The sequence below is a fragment of the Cervus canadensis genome, chromosome 19 (assembly GCF_019320065.1).
Source record: "Cervus canadensis isolate Bull #8, Minnesota chromosome 19, ASM1932006v1, whole genome shotgun sequence".
Taxonomy (NCBI): domain Eukaryota; kingdom Metazoa; phylum Chordata; class Mammalia; order Artiodactyla; family Cervidae; genus Cervus; species Cervus canadensis.
The window spans coordinates 40,530,685-40,550,134 of record NC_057404.1 but is presented as its reverse complement, the minus strand read 5'-3'; positions in this window follow the sequence as shown (position 1 = coordinate 40,550,134).

The window sequence follows — 19,450 nt, the reverse complement described above, 5'->3', positions numbered from 1 at the left end:
AAGAAACTGTAAGTCAAAAATGACTCCAACAGTGCTAATGAGGTGGATGAACCTAGAGCCTATTATACAGAGTGAAGTAAGTCAGAAAAACAAACATCATACATTAATGCATATATATGGAATCTAGAAAGATGGTACTGATGAACCTATTTGCAGGACAGCAATGGAGATGCAGACATAGAGAACAGACTTATGGACAAGGGGTGGGGGGTGGTAGGAAGAAAGAGTGGGATGAATGGAGAGAGTAGCATGGAAATATATATGATAATATATGTAAAATAGCATATGTATTACATATACATATGTAAAATAGTCAATGGGAATTTGCTGAATGACTCAGGAAACCCAAACTGGGGCCCTGTGACAACCTGGAGGGGTGGGAGGGGATGGGAGGTGAGAGGGAGGTTTAAGAGGGAGGGGACATATGTGTACCTATGGCTGATCCATGTTGTATGGCAGAAACCAATAAAACATTGTAATTATCCATCAATCAAAAATAAATTAAAAAAAAAGACTCCAAGTATTTTTGTCTGAATTAAAGAAAGAATGGAATTGCCAGTCTTATATAAAACCTAGCCCAGGTGATAGTACTTATTCCCTCTAAGAAATTCCTCAAAAAATTGGACCACAATCCTCTATGGTTCACGGAATGTTGGTTCTCCACTGAAGTTGCACTTTTATTACTTATACTGAATAGTTGAAGTATCCTCTAAGAAGAGTTTAACATGTCTTCTTTCTGGGGAGTTCCCCCTCAGCGCTCCTATTCATACCACGCTTTGCTGTCTTCTGCATGGAAACAGTAAGTAAGCATATGCTCTCTTAACCATTCTAATTTAATACTAGAAAAATGCAATTCTTACTACCCAGCAATGCCTAACAGCAGCCACTGTACTTTATTTCTGTGTTTTGATTGCTTATGAACAACATGGCCATAACCATCTATCCAAACAATTGTTCACAACGCCCTCATGCTTACACTGCATCGTAACTTCTGCCCTTATTATAGTGACTGTTGTCAACTTTAATGAGAAAAATCCTTTTAATGGTTACTTCCAACAAATGAACATTTTATCACCTAGCTCGTTTTTTGGTATTGCTTTCTCCCTTTTTCTTCTGTTTTTTCCTCTCTTGGGGCATGTGACTTTAATATCACTCCTGACTCTGACTTCCATTTACCTTCCTGTGTGAGTAGATATGGACTGAGCTAGATATCTATGTGTAAGCTCTCCTGTCTTTTTGCTCTAGAGGAAACTCTTTCTGCTTCTCTGGGACCATCTTCTTTGGCCAAAATGAGTATGTTAATGAGGTGGGGGTGAGGGAGAGTGGTGGTAATTGAAGGCAGTCAAGTATGACCTGTCAGTAGAAAATCACTCATGTCAATTAGTCCCATTAATGGGACTTTTACTTCAGTGTTTCTGTGAAAGATTTGGTAAATTCTTTAGAACAGTATCATCAGTTAAAGTAGCAGCACTTTTCTCTGTTGGATTGACTCACACACCCTCCTTCCTGCCTTTTTCTAGAGTCCCTTCTCACAGAGTTGCAGAGTCTAGACAAAGAAAATTGATATTTCCCAGACTCTTGTGGAATAAAAGTTCTAAAAGCTTTTAATGAAATAGGTTCCATTAATTAATTGTAACCAAGTAAGATTTGGTCTTCCCAGTGGTCATGTACTGTTGTGAGACCTGAACCAAAAAGAAGGCAGAACACCAAAGAATTGATGCCTTCGAATTGTAGTGCTGGAGAAGACTCCTGAGAGTCCCTTAGACAGCAAGGAGCTCAAACCAGTCAATCCTAAGGGAAATCAACCGTGAATACTTGTTGGAAGGACTGATGTTGATGTTGAAGCTCCAGTATTTTGGTCATCTGATTTGAACAACTGATTCATTGGAAAAGTCCCTGATACTGGGAAAGATTGAGGGCAGAAGGAGAAGAGGGTGTCAAAGGATGAGATGGCTAGGCAGCATCACCAATGCAATGGACATGAACTTGGGCAAACTTTGAGAGATGGTGAGGGACAGGGAGGCCTGGTATGCTGCAGTCCTTGGGGTTGCAAAGAGTCAGACACGACTGGGTGACTGAACAACAACAACGCATAAGATTTAGATTCCTGAAGTACAAATGAAGCTTTTTTTTTTTTTTTTTCCGCCTCTTTTGACTGTCTGCTGAATAGGCAATCTCAATGGAGGCAATTTTTTTTGAATTTTGGCTTCCTGATCCGTGAACCCTGGGATTCTGCAGTCCATGGGGTCCCTAAGTGTCAGACACGACTAAGCGACTGAACTGAACTGACCCCTGAATCATAGCTATGGGATATGCTCCTCAATATTGCAGGAGTCTCTAGAGAGGTTGCAGAAAAGTTCCATGGCCCATCAATTCCTTGAACATCTGCCCAAAGGACCATTGTTCCAGCTGTGCCAATGATCCTGTAATGATGTGTAAGTATGGGACTGGCTGTGTGAAATTCCTGTCTCCATAAAATGGAGCACTTTCTTTTTTCAGAACTGAGTACTGAGTAATGCACACTCACACGTGTGCAAAGAGATGTGTTCAAGGTTGTTCCATGCAGTGCAGTCAGCAATGGCAAAAAGCTGAATATCAATAAGTAGAAACTGGTTAAACAGGTATCACTGAAGTAGTACAGAGAAATCAAGGGATTTTAGGGTATTAATATTACATAATTTCCAAGTTATGTATTTTGAGTGAAAGAGGCAAGGTGCAGTGCAGAGTACATCTAGTGTATTACTGTTTGTTAAAATAGATATAGAAGATATAGGTATGGAAGAATATATAAGAAACTAATCACATGGTTCACTTCTAGGGGGAAAAATATAGATGGCTAGAAAGAAAGAGGATACACAGTTTTACTATGTTTTTTTTGAAGTTGGTATCATGTTGTTATAACTGTGTTTAACATCTGCCTTTCTTTTTCTCATATCATTCTGACTTATGGATGTCTTTGCTCCAACATTTCCGGGTCAGTTCATGTCTTTTCTTGCCATTTGTTTCCCATCCCTATCCTGTAGGTTTCAGTAATTTTCCAGATCAAAGGTTAGGGAAGATTTGAAGAGCACTGCCTCAATAAAGTTAACAACTGAAGAATCTCAGAGAAACAAAGTTCTAATTCCCAGAATTTAGTGGAAAAATCTGAGAAACAGAAGCTGAATATTTAGTGAAAGTTGCTAAACTGAATCTAGTTACAATGCAAAAGAGATCCCAGAATGAAAAAAAACAAAACAAAAAAAGAACTATAGCTAATTCTGTTTTCCAATTCTTACTGTGTGCACTTGTACATTGATCTATAGCTACCACACTCAATATCCCTACAGAGATGGCAATTTGTCTTCTATATTTCACAGGAAGTTGTAATATTCAATAAGCTAAGTTTTCACTAAGGTCTAACATAATATGTAATGTGAAGTTAAAAGTTTTAAATTTAAAAAATGGTATGAATAGGTGGAAGATCTAAATAGACATTTCTCTAAAGAAGTTATACAGATGGCAAACAGGCACATGAAAAGATGCTCAACATCACAGATTATTAGAGAAAAACGCAAATCAAAACTACAATGAGGTATCATCTCTCACTGGTCAGAATGGCCATCATCAAAAAGTCTACAAACAATAAATGCTGGAGAGGGTGTGGAGAAAAAGGAAGCTTCCTACACTAAAATTAAAAGTAGAACTACCATATGATCCACCAATCCACTCCTGGGCATAAATCTGAAGAAAACCATCACACAAAATGATACATGCACCCCAATGTTCGTCGCAGTCCTGTTTAAAATAGCCAAGACATGGAAGCAACCTAAATGTTCACTGACAGAAGAATGGATGAAGAAGGTGTAATACATATATACAACAGGATGTTATTCAGAAATTAGAAAGAATGAATGCCATTTGTAGCAACACTGATGAACCTAGAGATTATCATACTAAGTAAATTAAGTCAGACTGAGAAAGACAAATATCATATGATATCATTTATATGTGAAATCTAAAAAGAAATTATATTAATAAACCTATTTATGTAGGGGAAAAAAGTATGGTTACCTGGGGGGAAAAGGAAGGGCCGGGATAAATTGGGAGATTGGGCTTGACCTTCACACAACTATGTATAAAATAGATAACTAATAAGGACCTACTGTATAGCACAGGGAACTCTTCTCAATACTGTATAATGACCTCCATGGGAAAGGAATTTTAAAAAGAGTAAAAGTGAAAGTGGCTCAGTTTTGTCCAACTCTTTGTGAACCCATGGACCATACAGTCCATGGAATTCTCTAAGCCAGAATACTGGAGTGGGTAGCTGTTCCCTTCTCCAAGAGATCTTCCCAATCCAGGGATCTAACCCAGGTCTCCTGCATTGCAGGCAGATTCTTTACCAGCTGAGCCACAAGGGAAGCCCAAGAAAACTGGAGTGGATAGCCTATCCCTTCAGCAGATCTTCCCGATCCAGGAATTGAACTGGGTCTCCTGTATTGCAGGAGAATTCTTTACCAACTGAGCTACCAGGGAAGCCCAAAAGGGAAGCTCTTTAAAAGAGGGGATATATGTAAATATTTAATTTATTCACTTTGCTATACAGCAGAATCTGACACAAAATTGCAAATCAACTATACTTCAATAATAATTAATTTAAAAAAATAGTATGAACTAACTGATCAGTGTTTCATAGAGATTTTGTGACCTCCAAACTTTTAAGAGCAGGAATCAATAGAGCCACAGGCTAATTTATTAAGCAGTCTAGTGATATGCTCAGTTGAAACCAGACAATAACATATATGTAATGGGATCAATAGTGATTGCAGTTAGACAAATCACTTAAGAGAGTGGAAAATATCATTGTACAATGCACAGAGAGATCACATTGTGTGGGTATAACAAGGGTGACCAGTAGAATAGCCCATTAGATTCGATCTTCTAATTTTAGCATAGTCATGCTGGTAACAACAACAATAATCTAGCTGATACAATTTTATGCTAAATATAACATTATTTGTTTTATGTATTTATCCTCCCAAATACCTATGTAGTACATGATTATCATTGTTACATATAGGGAAACTAAGATTTACAGAGGCTAAATTAATTCTCTAGCATTGCACAGCAAGCTAGTAGGTGACAGCCCTTTAGAGGCATGAGTTTGAATTCTAAAGAGCTACTTTATATGACTGGAGTCTGTACAGCAACTACATTTGTTTTGGGTTTATTTACATGACTTCTTCCCCATGCCACAGGGACTACAGTATCGTGCATTCAGAGGTGCCCTTGTATTCTTCAGGCCACCCTGCAGGGAAGCAATGGATAGAGTCCATTTCCATGGAGAAGTTCTTCTGAGAGTGGAAATGTTTGCACTCCCACCCCTTGGCAGGTGAAAAGCCAGATTATGTAAAATTCCATCATAAATGTACTATTTTTATATGTGGGACTCAGATCATAAACTGCATCCATCTGGAAGGACAAAAGGACTGTGCATAATCGAGATGCTGTCTGCTCCCTCTTTGGTGAGGCAGCTCCTTGGACCATTTGCAAGAATAGCTCTCCTCCTGGGGATGCTGTCTGAGGAAGGAAGATGCAATCCAAGGCCAGTGTTCTTGGCAAAAACGTATCAAGTGGGAAGCTCCTGGGCTTCTGGATATTTTGCCATTTCAACTGAGATAGAAAGAAGATGAATATTTTCTTCCTTTTCCTTTCGGGGATGATGTAAGTCTTCACCTACTTAAAACTCTGTTTACATAGAGGATGCCTTCACTGCCTTCTAAGATACTGGAGACTCCCACATGTGACGACTGTAAAACTTGGCTAAGGGAGCTGGCCACCTCCTCCCTTATCCCCTGTACACAGAGCTCTCGGAAATAACTGTATTCAATTAAAGTTTGCCTTACTAGTACTTATTTTATTTTTACTAGTAATCAACTCAGAAGTCCTCCGAAAATGCAGTAACTTTCATCAGAAGCACATCCTAGAAAGTAAAGAAGAGCCTCAAGGAACGCGGTGTCTCAAAGGCCAGCTACCCTTTGATTGGCATCCCGCTTTCTTGCAGTTTTCCAGAACTGCAAGTATGAAGGAGCGGCAGGAGCTGTATCTAAGGAAATCCTGCCTACAGGTTTGAAGTTCTAGGCATTTGCTTGGCAAATGTTTCTGGGGCACAGAATTCTGTGTTTTCAGGTTCCTTAACGTGAAATTGACGGATCATAATTTTTGCTCACTTCCTTGGGAGGGTTGTTTTGATAATCCGCAGGGCATATGTAAATGATGAGAAACCAACTACTAATTACTTCTCCTCTCAGAGCTCAGAGGAGCAGAGCCATGTGTTCTTGCCCATGAGGAAAAATTAATTCTTCCACAGGATTCCATCTCTCCCCTAAACCTCTCAAAATTTAATGAACAGTAACTCATTTCTACTACCTTAAGTTGTGTTTGAATAATTTTGTGTTTGGGAAAACACTCACAGTATTTACTAGGAGCAGAGCTTTTTGGCTTTGCACCTATCATTTCTATGAGAAGCTACAGGAAGAAGCAACTAGAAGGCCAGACAATGGTGAAATTACTAAATATGGTCCCTCCCAGTAGGGAGCCAAATTGATCTTCTCAACATCAATTACTCTGTTAGATTCTCCTTTCTAGAAAATGTGAGAAGTTGTTTCTAGAGATTATAAGGGTCACTAATAGAGTTGAGAGAGCAACTAAATGTGTGTCTGTGACATAACTCTACAGTATTTGAAAAGTGAACCATGTAGCAAAGTCTCCAGTGGTTGTTAATATGCCCAAAACCTTTTTACTGAAAAATCCAGCCTTATTAAATCAGAAGCATTAGTACTACTCCTGTGTTTTCTCCTGGGCCAAGCTCCTCTGATCATTTTATGAGGAAAAACTGATGAATTGATGTGAAGGAAATTAACAGTCTGCTAGCAAACTTTGTACAGTTAAGTGTTAAGAATAAATTCCCTGTAAAACATTAGGTCTTGTTCAGGTTTAAGGTTCAAGCTCATGTTTCAGGGACTAGATTTGCTCACTCTGAGAAGAAAAGCCTTTACTGTAAAATATTATTTTAGCCCATACAGATCATATATGTCTTAACAATATCTAAAGGAATACATCCTAGCTTTAAAAAAAAAAATCTTAAGCCAAGAATAATCAGACCTGTCCATTGTAATTCAGCTTCTATAGTTTACCAAAATTAAATACAAATATATCCTATGTAAATAAACAGGTATAAGTATACTTACATACATACATGTAACAATCACCCCCTCAGTTATCATGTCAGTGTTGCTAACACTCCTTCTCTCGTATACCGTAATCTGCTTGACCTTCACATACAATGGCTGAAGCTATTAAGAATTTTTCAATAGGGGATGTGAAAATTTAAATGAAAATACAAGTGACTGAAAATCTAATGAGAAATACATAAGCCTCTGATGTTGAAGTCCCCAAAGCAGGCCTAATACCTCCATGGGCTTCTCCAGCTTGTTCACCCATTCTGAACAAATTCTACCATCCTGCCTATACATCTCACGGTTCCCTTAAGTAAGAGTCACTATGTTGCTTGCAAATAGAACTTCTCAAGAGCCATCTATCCACATACATGCATAGATGCACCCTGATACCATATACAGCTGCAACACAGAATAGCTTTGTTGGCAAATACATTCCCTCCTGACTAGAGAAGTGAAAAGACAGTCACCAAGTGGGATTCAGCCACAAAAAATCAAATGGTAATGGTCCTCAAGCTGATTTTTTTTTGTTTTGTTTTAGTCTTTAAGTTTTGAATAAATATTTTAATTTCTTTAAGCCTTAATTTCCTCATCTGGAAAATAGGCCTAATGTAATACCTCTTTGAAAGATTTTTACAAAGGTTAAATGTGATAAGATATAACAGACTCTCCCTCTATGCTGGAGCCCCTTATTTTGTCATCTTTTTCTTCATCATTACTATCCTGTGTACTTTTATCTGGTTCAGTTCAGGTCAGTTCAGTTCAGTCGCTCACTCTTTGCAACCCCATGAATCACAGCACTCCAGGCCTCCCTGTCCATCACCAACTCCTGGAGTTTACTCAAACTCATGTCCATCGAGTTGGAGATGCCATCCAGCCATCTCATCCATTGTCGTCCCCTTCTCCTCCTGCCTCCAATCCCTCCCAGCATCACACAACTGCCTGGAAGAATGGTTACTCTCTCATACCAAAACTGACACTATTTGCTCAAAGTTCAGACTTCAAAAGTAAGTTTCATCAAACAACACTTTGAAAGCTCTAACCATTTCATATCCCATAAGTGATCACATTTGCCTGAAATACTGACTTTCTATCATGTAAACTATTCAAAGATGCTTGCCACAACCACTCTATCTTGTACATCAGTGAGTATTAATTTTTTTAGGCCACTCGGGATTTTAGTAGGAAGAGCACAACTTCCAGATTAACTACTATCAGAGAAATATTCTTTCAGTAATCAGAAATATTCTGTGCTTCCTTTCCAGGTTTCATTTCCTAAGTCCCTGTCATTTTCCCCCGGCAATATTCCTTAGCCCCTGCCCTCTAGTTAGCCCCCAAAATCACATGAAGCCAATGAAAATATGACTACCGACTTCAATATTTTTGGCGTGTAGATGGATCCACCCACAATATTTGCTTAACTTTGAAAATATTTTTTACCCTCTCTGAGATGATTGCCCAAAGGACATTTCTACCTGAAATCTTTGAGTCAGAGGCTGTATGTAGGCACAATTTAATCTGCTGTATGAATTCATGCAAGTTAATTGACACTTCTTGGTCCATGACTCATTATGTCCCATCAATTTATATGAATACCCCTTTGTCAGTCTGTGGATTGAAAGGAATGATCAGTTTGTCAACCATAATACCGGATGATTTCATTTCACTTTTTATTTACATTATTTTTTACACTGTGTTTCATCTGTAGTGAATTACCAGTTTCATTCCTTACAGCAAAATAATAATGTAAAGTAAAACATTTCCCCTCAAGTTTTCACCCCAAGTTTAATTTTGGCTTAAATTTTTACTATTTTTTATGATAGTTAGTATAAATGACTTTTTAAATTTTTTGGTTGACTTTATTTAGGAATAGCAAAATTTAGTTCTGGTAGAGGCAAGTCCTTTGGGAAGTGGCAATGGAAATCAACCAAGGTTATTTACCTTGAGTACAAGAACTGTGAAGTTTATTATATGTCAAAGTATAAATAGAAAACCATAAGGCATAAATCACCACATAATCTGTGCAATAGAAGAATTACGAGGAATTTGTTAGTTTTTCAACAGAACATTTCAAGGAAGAAGATGCTCTTATTCAAAAGTCTTAGATATGATTCTAAGACAAAAATAATCTTAGAATAGAAATGGGAAATTTAATAACTATCTTTGCTTCAAATCTATACTTAGAAATAGTCCTTCCTAGTTATTATTTGATTTCCTGAATTCATCTACATATTCAACTTCTAGAACTGTGCATAGCACAGAAGGGTTCTCAACAAATGTTTGTTGACAGGAAAAACAAATAAAAGAGAATATTGAAAATTACCTCATCTGACATGTCACCATTTCTCATGTGGTAATTCTAAGCAAAAAATGAGAAAAATTCAATGAAATTACTTATTACTACAGGTGACTAAAAGTAGGTGATATAGAGCAGCCTATAGATTATACGGAATTTTTAAAAGATACTTTGAAGAAGTAAAGTAAAATATCAAAGAGATATTGGCTCTTAAATACTTATATTAATAAGTGTTTTTTTTACCACCTATTGTTTTTAAAGCATATGTGAAAAGCTCAAAAAAACTGGTTGCTCTGTGTCAAACAAAATGCTTACAACAATAACAGGTAAAATATAACAAAACACCTTTATAAAATATTTATATTTATATGTAAAAGTAGTCAGTAAGGAGAAATTGGTAAACCTGTGATTAAGGAAGAATTCTGGAACATGTATTATTTTGCATCACTTATTAAAGGAAAATAATCTTACAACCCTTTAAACCTCCCACCTAGGAATTACAGCAATAGTATACCATACTGAATATTTTCTCCAAAAGAAAAACAAAAAAGATTTACAGAAGAGCACTGAAAGGTGTATTTAAAAAAATTAAAAGGTAAGATCCATATTTTCATGCAAATATGAAATGAAACATCAAGTATTTTATTCAATTTCATTAATTAATGAGGGAACCAGTAAATTGTTATAACCTGGTCAAAGAGCATTTGAGGAGCTAGTCATACGTGCAATTAAATAAAGAACTGTTAGGATTAAAATAGCTAGCTTAGAAATAAAACCAATTTATGTCTTACAGTGTGGTGAACCATACCCTCTGGGGTTTTCTCTTCCACGGAAAAGAAATGATTTACATCTCTACCAGACAAAAATGTCCAGGTTAACCTCAGTCCCACAGAGCTGTCAGAGAGCCCAGCCTCTAGACAGTCCAGCAGGTAGTGACCTAAGAGCACACCTAGCGATCTCTTCTGCCTGTTTCCAAATTTTAGAGAACTTTCCTGACAGCATCAATACATCTCTATCTAGCAAGCCTCTCTCCTTTCAATATATTTAATGAGTTCAATGTACATTTTTTCAGAATCACTTTTAATCTGAGCTTATTTATTTGGAAGAGGGATAAAAATATAGAATCAGAAAATACTAGAAGTTCCCAATTCCTCTTAATTCCTACACTTTCAAAATATAACTTCTCCTATTGTGAAATATTTAGGTCACACACACATACACACAAGAATGTAAAGTAAAATGTCTAAAAGACAATCTCCTCCGCTATTATGCACTCAGGCAGTGTTTAGTAACACGTGACTAAGCAAGAAAGAAGTAAATGTATTAATAGCATCTGAAGAGTGACTGTATTATCAACTTTCATCCTCCTCACTGTGGATAACAACTAGGCATTTCTCGACCGTAAGGATGCTAAGATTTACACAGGCAACCTTGAGGGTGTATGTAGGTTAAGACTGGCAAGCTGTCAGGGCAAGAGTTCCTGGAGATGAACTCAAGTCTCTCCCTCTCGCTCTCCCTTCTTCCCTTCCTCCCTAATTCTCAACTAATCTTTATTTCTTAGCCTCTCCTCCTCCTGTTGAGTATGTGATCTGTCTCCTCAAAAAAAAAAAAAATTTTTTTTTTAAAAGCTGTTAAGCCACCACATTCCAAGTAAATTCCACAGAGAACTACAATGACTGGGATAGCTAATTACCAGGAATCTACTTTAGGAAAAGCCTTTGTGCCTTGACAAGTTATGGATTCCCACAAGCCTGCACGGAGGACATTTGGATCAGCTGCATTTCCAGTCCAATCCGTGCCTATTCGTGCGCGCAGAAACAGCGCTGCTTCGCTGAGACCCGCAGGTGAGGCGCACTGTCCGCAGAGAAGGGTACCAGACGTGGCAGCTCCAGGACTGCTGGGCCCAACCAAACATCAGAGACACGGATTTCACGCCCTGTTACTGTCTGCAAATTGTAATAGTCTCTCAGTAAGTATTTTATATCTTTGTGCTTCCTTTCATTACAAAAATACATACTCATTTTTAAAAATGTGGAAGTTACAGATGAGTAAAAGCCACAGTCTGTAATTCTATTACATGGATACTGTCACAAACTTGATAAGAATAAATCCATGGATATGTATATCTTTATATAACATATTACATGTATATGAATATTCACATCTATGTATCACATAGAGGTAAATATCATATCTATATGAATAAGTATATGTATACATCACAAATCTAGTTGTTAACCTATTCTTTCACTTAACAGTAGAATAAAAATTTACTTCATCTCATTCAGTATTCATCAATAACATAATCTTAATGTCTAATAATATTCCCAGTGTATAGTTCTAATATGAATAACTTTATCAACCCTGTGTTGCTGACAAGTAGTTGGAGTCCAAATTTTTGCTATTATAAAGATAATCTAACAAACAAAGCAACTGACAGATATTTCTATACATTAATGATTATTTACTTAGGGTTTATTCATGGAATTGCTAAACCAGAAATAAACCCATTTTAAACAACTTATATATTTACATTGCTGAATTATCCTACCAGTTTATGCTGTATGTTCACAGATAGTGCGTAAAAATAGTATTTCTCACAAATGGTAACTTTTAATAGACTTTACTTTTAAGCCTGAAATCTTTGATCAAAACAATATAAAATATAAATGTAAAAAATAGAAATAATAAGCCTGTGAAAAATAGTTTTTTCTCTTGGATTTTTCTCTTGGATTGCTTAGACATAACAACTTTTTCTTTTTCTTTTTCACTTGTAAAAGGTCTGTTTATTATAATAATAATATATAATTATTATATTATAAAATAAAATATATAATAAAATAAAATAAATAAAATAAAAATAAAATATATAATAATCCATTATCTAACATTACAGCAGCATGTACTTTTCACAAATTATAATTTACCCTTTGATATAGTTATTATGAAAAGAATTTTAAACTTTTATGCAGTCAAATAAACCTGTTCTGTTATGGATTTTGTCTCTAGCATGTTAAAGAAACATTCTACTTTACTGAGCTTATTAGGAATCACTATCTATTAAATTCTATCTAATGCCTTTGGCATATATTAAACTAATATATTTTTATTGAACTTATTAAAGTAATAAGTTATAATAATACAGACCCTGTTATTTATTAATTTTTGCATATCTTAAAACCAATCTCACTTTTTAATTCCTTACTTTTCTTTATATTGTTGGGCTAAACATTTTTAAAATTTATAAGAAAGTGTAATATGTGAACTCAGAAGTGCACAGTTTGTAAGTATACAGCTCAGTGAGTTTCCATAGATTGCATCAGCTTTGTAATCAGCACCCAACTCAAGAGAGAGAATCTTCTCCCCATCAGGGAAGCTCCTCCAAGTTCCCCTCCAAGCTAGAGAAATCAATTTCCAGATTCTAAGACTACAGTTTTGCCTACTTTTGTACTCAAATAAAACATTTTATTCCCCCATCAATAAAAAAAAATTTGTAAACTGATTCAATAATAAATAAAAATTGGAATTTAAAAACTGAATGAGTAATCAAAATGTTTTCACAAAGAAAACAACAGACTTAGACCTAAGTTTGCAAAACAAACTGTAGTAAATATTTCAGGAACAGATAATCCCAATCTTATTACATTTTTCAGAAACTAGAAAAAGAGCAAAACACCTCAATCTATTTTACTGATACTCCAAATTTGAAAAGCAAAGGACATTAAAAAAAAAAAAGTAAAATAAAATTAGAGGCAATTGACTTTGATGAACAGATACAAAAATTCTGACCAAAACATCCTAAACTGAATCCAAAATTCTATAAAAAAAGAAAATTTGTCATGATCAATGTAACTTCATCTCAACACTTTAATACTGGCTTGATATCAGAAAATCATTAAATTCAGTAACAAATTAGAGGAGAAAAACTTAGCAATCTCAGCAGTGCAGGAAAAAAGTGTTTGATGAAATTCAACATATATTCATGACAGAAACTTTGCATAAACTGAGAATTCAAAAGAAAAGCTTTCTAATATAAAAATAAATTTATAAAACTCCCATAGTGAATATCATAATTGAAAATAAAATTTTAAAATAACAAATAATCATCTTTAATATTAGGAATACAATTAGCATATCACTGCTCTTTTCATAACTGTCCTGGAAGTCCTGCTAGAAATACAGAAACAGAGGAAGAAATAATAGTTGAAAGATTGTTTAAGAAGTTAATATTTTCAGTAGATATAACCAGTAATGTAAACATTCAAAAGAAACTTGAGAAAATCTTTGAATGAAAAAGGATTTATAAGTTTCCTAGACATTAAGTCAACATACAAAATCCACTTACATTTTTATATATCTTTAAAAAATCATTTAGAAAATATCCTTTTACAAAGATGCCATTTTTAAAATAACACAAAATAAAAGGTAATAAAGAATAAATCTACAAAAAAATGTTCATGCTTGTTATAGAAACAAACTTCACAAACATTATAAAACTTTGTTAAAGCACATTTAAAAAGTTAAGGTGGTGATGAAACCTTCCACTGTCAAATTACTTTTCCTTATGTATCCAGCTAAAATATGTAGGTTGCTACTTTGGAAACATGAAATTATTCAGTTCCCTATCAGTGCTTCACCAAATGGTCTTTGCATCCCCTGATGATTCTTGCCTAAATCATTTAAACATTAGCGTTATAAATGGTGATTGCTTGACTGTCATTTTTTAGCTGAACTTTTTTCTGTATAGAAGAGCTTACTCTCATAAACTAGGGTTATTTATTTGATAAGTTCAAAATAAAAGTCTTATTAGAAAGGCCGAAGTGATGCTTATTGATTTCATTCCAGTTATAAATTTTTACTGCAGAATTAATGTAACAGCAATCTATAATGATTTTTTAAAGTAAATTTTGTTAATTTGAGTTTTGTTGTTTATTTGCTATTGTTTTCAAATTTTTCCTTTTCGGAGTATCCTTGTAGACTAGCAGCTTACTATATGTGTGTTGTTTTGTCTATATTATTTTCATATTCAAATCAAACCTCTTCAAAGTTGCTCTGGCATCCTTTCTGATGGAAACCCTTTGATCTTGGAAAGTTTCCTTGTTTTCTGGCCAAAAAGTTGTCTTGTCTATATTTCCTAGTCCAAATTTGAAATTAGTTAATTATCAAAAGGTTCTACTTCCTTTGCAAGGAATGGCATTTAGAAATCAAAATCTGGGCACTTGCAGAGTTTACTGATTTTGAGATGTCATTTCTCAAGCCTTCTTAGTGTACAGAACTGAATAATCTATACGTTTAGAAACATGAGTTTATATTGTTATTTTCAATTCAGTTTTTTTGTTTTTATATTTAAAAAGATTTTTATACCAAAAATTTTTGTTTTATTTATTTTGTAATGATATCAACATAACTACTTTCTTGCATTATCCCACAAAATACAGAAAGTAATTTCAAAAAATAATACTAATATTATTGCTTACCAGGTGGCACAGTAGTAAAGAATCTGCCTGCCAATGCAGGAGATGCAAGAGACCCAGGTTCGATCACTGGGGCAGGAAGATACTTGGAGAAGGAAATGGCAACCTGCTTCAGTATTCTTGCCTAGAAAATTCCATGGGCAGAGGAACTTGGAAGGCTGCAGTCCGTGGGGTCACAGAGAGTCAGACACAACTGAGCAACTGAGCAAATAATAAACATTTGTAAAAGCTAAAAACTTCTAGAACATTTTTTGTTCTTAGATTATATCCCACTAAGAATGGATAATGAAAATTTAGTTTTTTATACAGAGTATATAATACTAACATACTGTTCTTTGCATTTAATGCCAACACTTGTTTAGACCATTAATTATACATTCAATGTTCAACACCAATTCTTTCAAATTTTTCCCAGTTATCACTCTGGTAGATTTCTCAGGAAAAGCTCAGAAGCATACCATTCCCTTAGATCCTGCATGTTCGAAATAGTTTTTCTCTGATCTCAATCCCTGAAGGATAGCTTCTGGGTCTGTGTGTGTGCTCAGTCATGTCTAATGCTTTGCGACCCCATGGACTGTAGCCTGCCAGTTTCCTCTGTCCACGGAATTCTCCAGGCAAGAGTTCTGGAGTGGGTTGCCTTCCCTTCTCGAGGGGATCCAGGGGTCAGGAATGACCGAGGGATCCAGCCCAGATCTCCTGCATTAAAGGCAGATGCTTTACAACTAGCGCCACCTGGGAAGCCTGAAGGATAGCTTAGCTAGATATTATATTAATATCATTAGCTCATTACTTCTTTGTACATCTTATAGATATTGCTAAACTATTCTAAAAAAATGTATTGCAGCTGAGAGGTCAGATGACAACCTGCTTTGATTTCCTTTGAAAGAACTTAGTCTTTTTGTCAGAAGCCCAGAGAAGTTTGTCTTTAGTGTCTAACGCCAGAATAAGCTCCAAGTTGACAATTCAGTGTACAGATTCAGTGTTCTATAATTTCATGAAGATTTCCTTGAATTATGTTTTGAAATATTGCTTCTGTTTCATTTTTTTCTTTTTTAGGGTCTTATTTATCTATTTATTATATTTACTTTATGTGAGAGTCATAACCCAAGACCTATAAAAGTTCTCAATTTTCCTCAGATTTTTTGGTTCTCTTTTTTATTATATCTTCATGATTTTCTTGACCTTCCTCATTTCTATCATCTGTGCCTCTGTATTGTATAGCCATATTCATTAATCCCTGTGTGTCAATAATTCATTCTCATTTCTGAGATGACTTTGTCCTTTTTGAAAATGTTTTTAGGTTTTCTCAAATATCCTTTCATAACTTCTTGTGTTTAAACTATTTCTTCTGAGTTTTTGGAATTCTGCTAATGGATTTTTCCATTTTGAATGCTTCATTTTTTTCCTTTGTTTTATTTTTGTTTCAATGTTCTTACACTTTGTGGCAGCATTTCTCTTATGTACATTTGTTTGCAAAACAATTTTGAACTTTATTATCTATTTTTTCCTTGTTGTATATCTGGGGAATTTGCACATTAGTTTTGGCTTGGTGTTTTTTATTTTTAAAGATGTTAAATACGTCTAGTATTTCAGTCAGAAGGGGGATTTATGGACTGAGATGCAGGAGGTGATTGAAGTGGCTTCTCTGATTTCTCAGCTCAAGGCTTCCTCCTTTTGTTGTAACAAACAAACCGGACATTGTTTTATTCTATGGTACCTTTTTGTGGCCAGCCTTTCTCAGGTTCTTCATTCCTATCAGTGATTAAAAGCCTACTTTTTAATCACTGACTGCTGTTTTCAAAGAACATCTCCAATTTCCAGATTGCTTCTTTTTTTCTACCCAAGAACTGATGCCTCCCTAAAATTATCACTTCCAGTCCATGCTCTTTGCAGCCTGTTCCATTCAACTCCTCCATGTGAGTCCTCTGAACTACTCACTTTTGCCTTCAGTAGTTCCCTTAGGATGGGACTCCTTCCTTCATACAGTAGGGTCCTACATGTACTGATGTTATCTGGCCTCTGCCGCTGCCAGCATGCTTCTGTCACTGCCAGCATGCTTCTGTCACTGCCAGCATGCTTCTGTCGCAGCCAGCCTGCCTCTGTACTTAAAATTTTTCTGTGCAAATTTTTCTGGGTTCTGTGCAACACTAGGGGTTCTGGCAACAACTCTGCCCATCTTATGTGTTTTTCCTAATTACATTCAAATTGAAGTTTATAGGCTTCTCAATCTCCCAGTTATAAAGAGTTTTAGTTTTAGTCCTTTTACTAAATGTGGATTTTAGTAGGAGGTTTCAAGTAATTCCAATGTAGGTGGCTACCACAATTCTAGGGAGCCTAAAACTACTAGATTTTTTAGATAATTCTATTATTAGTCTTCTCAGACTGCCATAACCATAGGCCAGTTGGTTTAAATAACAAAAATTAATTTTTTCTGAGTTCTGGAGGCTGTAGGTTGAGATTAGGGATCATCATGGTGAGATTCCGGTGAGGGTTGTCTTTCTAGCTTGTAAACATATGCCTTCTCACTGTGGCCTCTTATGACAGAGAACATGAGAGAGAAAGAAACTCTGATGCCTCTTTCTACAGAGGCACTAATTCCATCATGAGGGCCCCACCCTGAGGTGTAAACCTAATTATCTCCCAAAGGCCTCCCACTCCAAATATCACATTGGAGACTGGAAACTCAGCAAATGAATTTGAGGCTGGGTGAGACACAAGCCACTCCATAGCAAAGTAGAAGTCATATAGAGTAACACTGAAAAATTCAATCACCTTAAATTTTTGCTTATTGAAGTCATCATAATCAGACTAAATAGAAGATAAAAAATTGGAAGAAAATATGTCCAATACATATAAGTAACAAAAGATTGGTATACACAATAAATAAAGAATATCAAGGAATCAGTGGGAAAATAGCTAAAAAAAATCTGACAGAAAAATGAGCAAAGGTATAAATAAGTATTTCATAAACAAAATTCCTTTGTCAATGAACATATGAAACAGATTTTAGAGCTCATTTAATGTCACCCATGTAAACTTCATCCATGTGATCAAGGAAATGCTAAGTAAAACTACAATGAATATAAATAAATACCCACAAAAAAACAGCAAAAATATTTCATAAGTCAGGCAATGTGCCATGAAAAGAAATGAGTTGTTAAGTCTCAAAAAGATACAGATGTGTCAGAAGTCAGGATAGTCATTATATCTTGGATGTAAGAGTGAACAGCAACAGTATTAAGATACAAGAATATAGTTTCTAGGATAATATTCTATTTTTCAAGCTATGTGTTGATTATACAGCTGTAAGCAGTAATTTCGGAGAAGGCAATGGCACCCCACTCCAGTACTCTTGCCTGGAAAATCCCATGGACGGAGGAGACTGGTGGGCTGCAGTCCATGGGGTCGCTAAGAGTTGGACACGACTGGGCGACTTCACTTTCGCTTTTCACTTTCATGCATTGGAGAAGGAAATGTCAACCCACTCCAGTGTTCTTGCCTGGAGAATCCCAGGGACGGGGGAGCCTGGTGGGCTGCCGTCTGTGGGGTCGCACAGAGTCGGACATGACTGAAGCGCCTTAGCAGCAGCAGCAGCAGCAGCAAGCAGTAATTTACTTTTTAAAAATTTATTGCATAGTAAAATATGAATAGAGAAGGAAATGGCAACCCACTCCAGTATTCTTGCCTGGAGAATCCCATGGACAAAGGAGCTTGAAGAGCTGCAGTCCATGGGGTTGCAAAGAATCAGACATGACTGAGCAACTAAGCACACAAAATATGAATTATTTTGAGAAATAATTATTGTTGAAAAACTTTAAGTTAATTAAAAAAAATAATAAAGTAGAAATCTACACATCCCCAAGGTTGGAAGGGAAAAAGAACACACAAATCCAATAAGAAATAATAGAGAAGAGTAAAAAGAAGACAATCAGGTAAAAGTAAATATAAAAAAAATATGACATTAATGATTTTAGGAAAGCCAGTTATCACATGTTAAGCTGCGGGAAATATATTCTTAAGTGATTTGTAAGAGGTTTAATTAAAACAACCTGACAAAGAAAAATTTTAAATGGGTATACCACAAAAATGCTAAGATAAAGAAAGCAAGAGTGGCAGTTATGACCCCTTATGTTTTAACAAAAGAGAATTCAATTCAGTGTATGTTTAACAAAACAGAATTCAATTCAGAACAAAATATAAACAGTTATGCTTTAACAAAACAGAATTCAATTTAAAAATGTAATCGAAAACAAGAGAGCAATTGTACATTGGTGGATAAGTAGAGTCTACTGAAATAGTAATGATATTTCATTGTAAGGAACATCTCTATTTTTTCTCTGTGTGTGTGAGAACATAAAAGCTCTGCTCTCTTTGGACCAACTTGTTGAGGTTCAAAAGTGCCCAGTTGATAGAACCTTTCTTCTCTTTACATGTTCTGAACCAGTTCAGAAATAGAAAAGGAG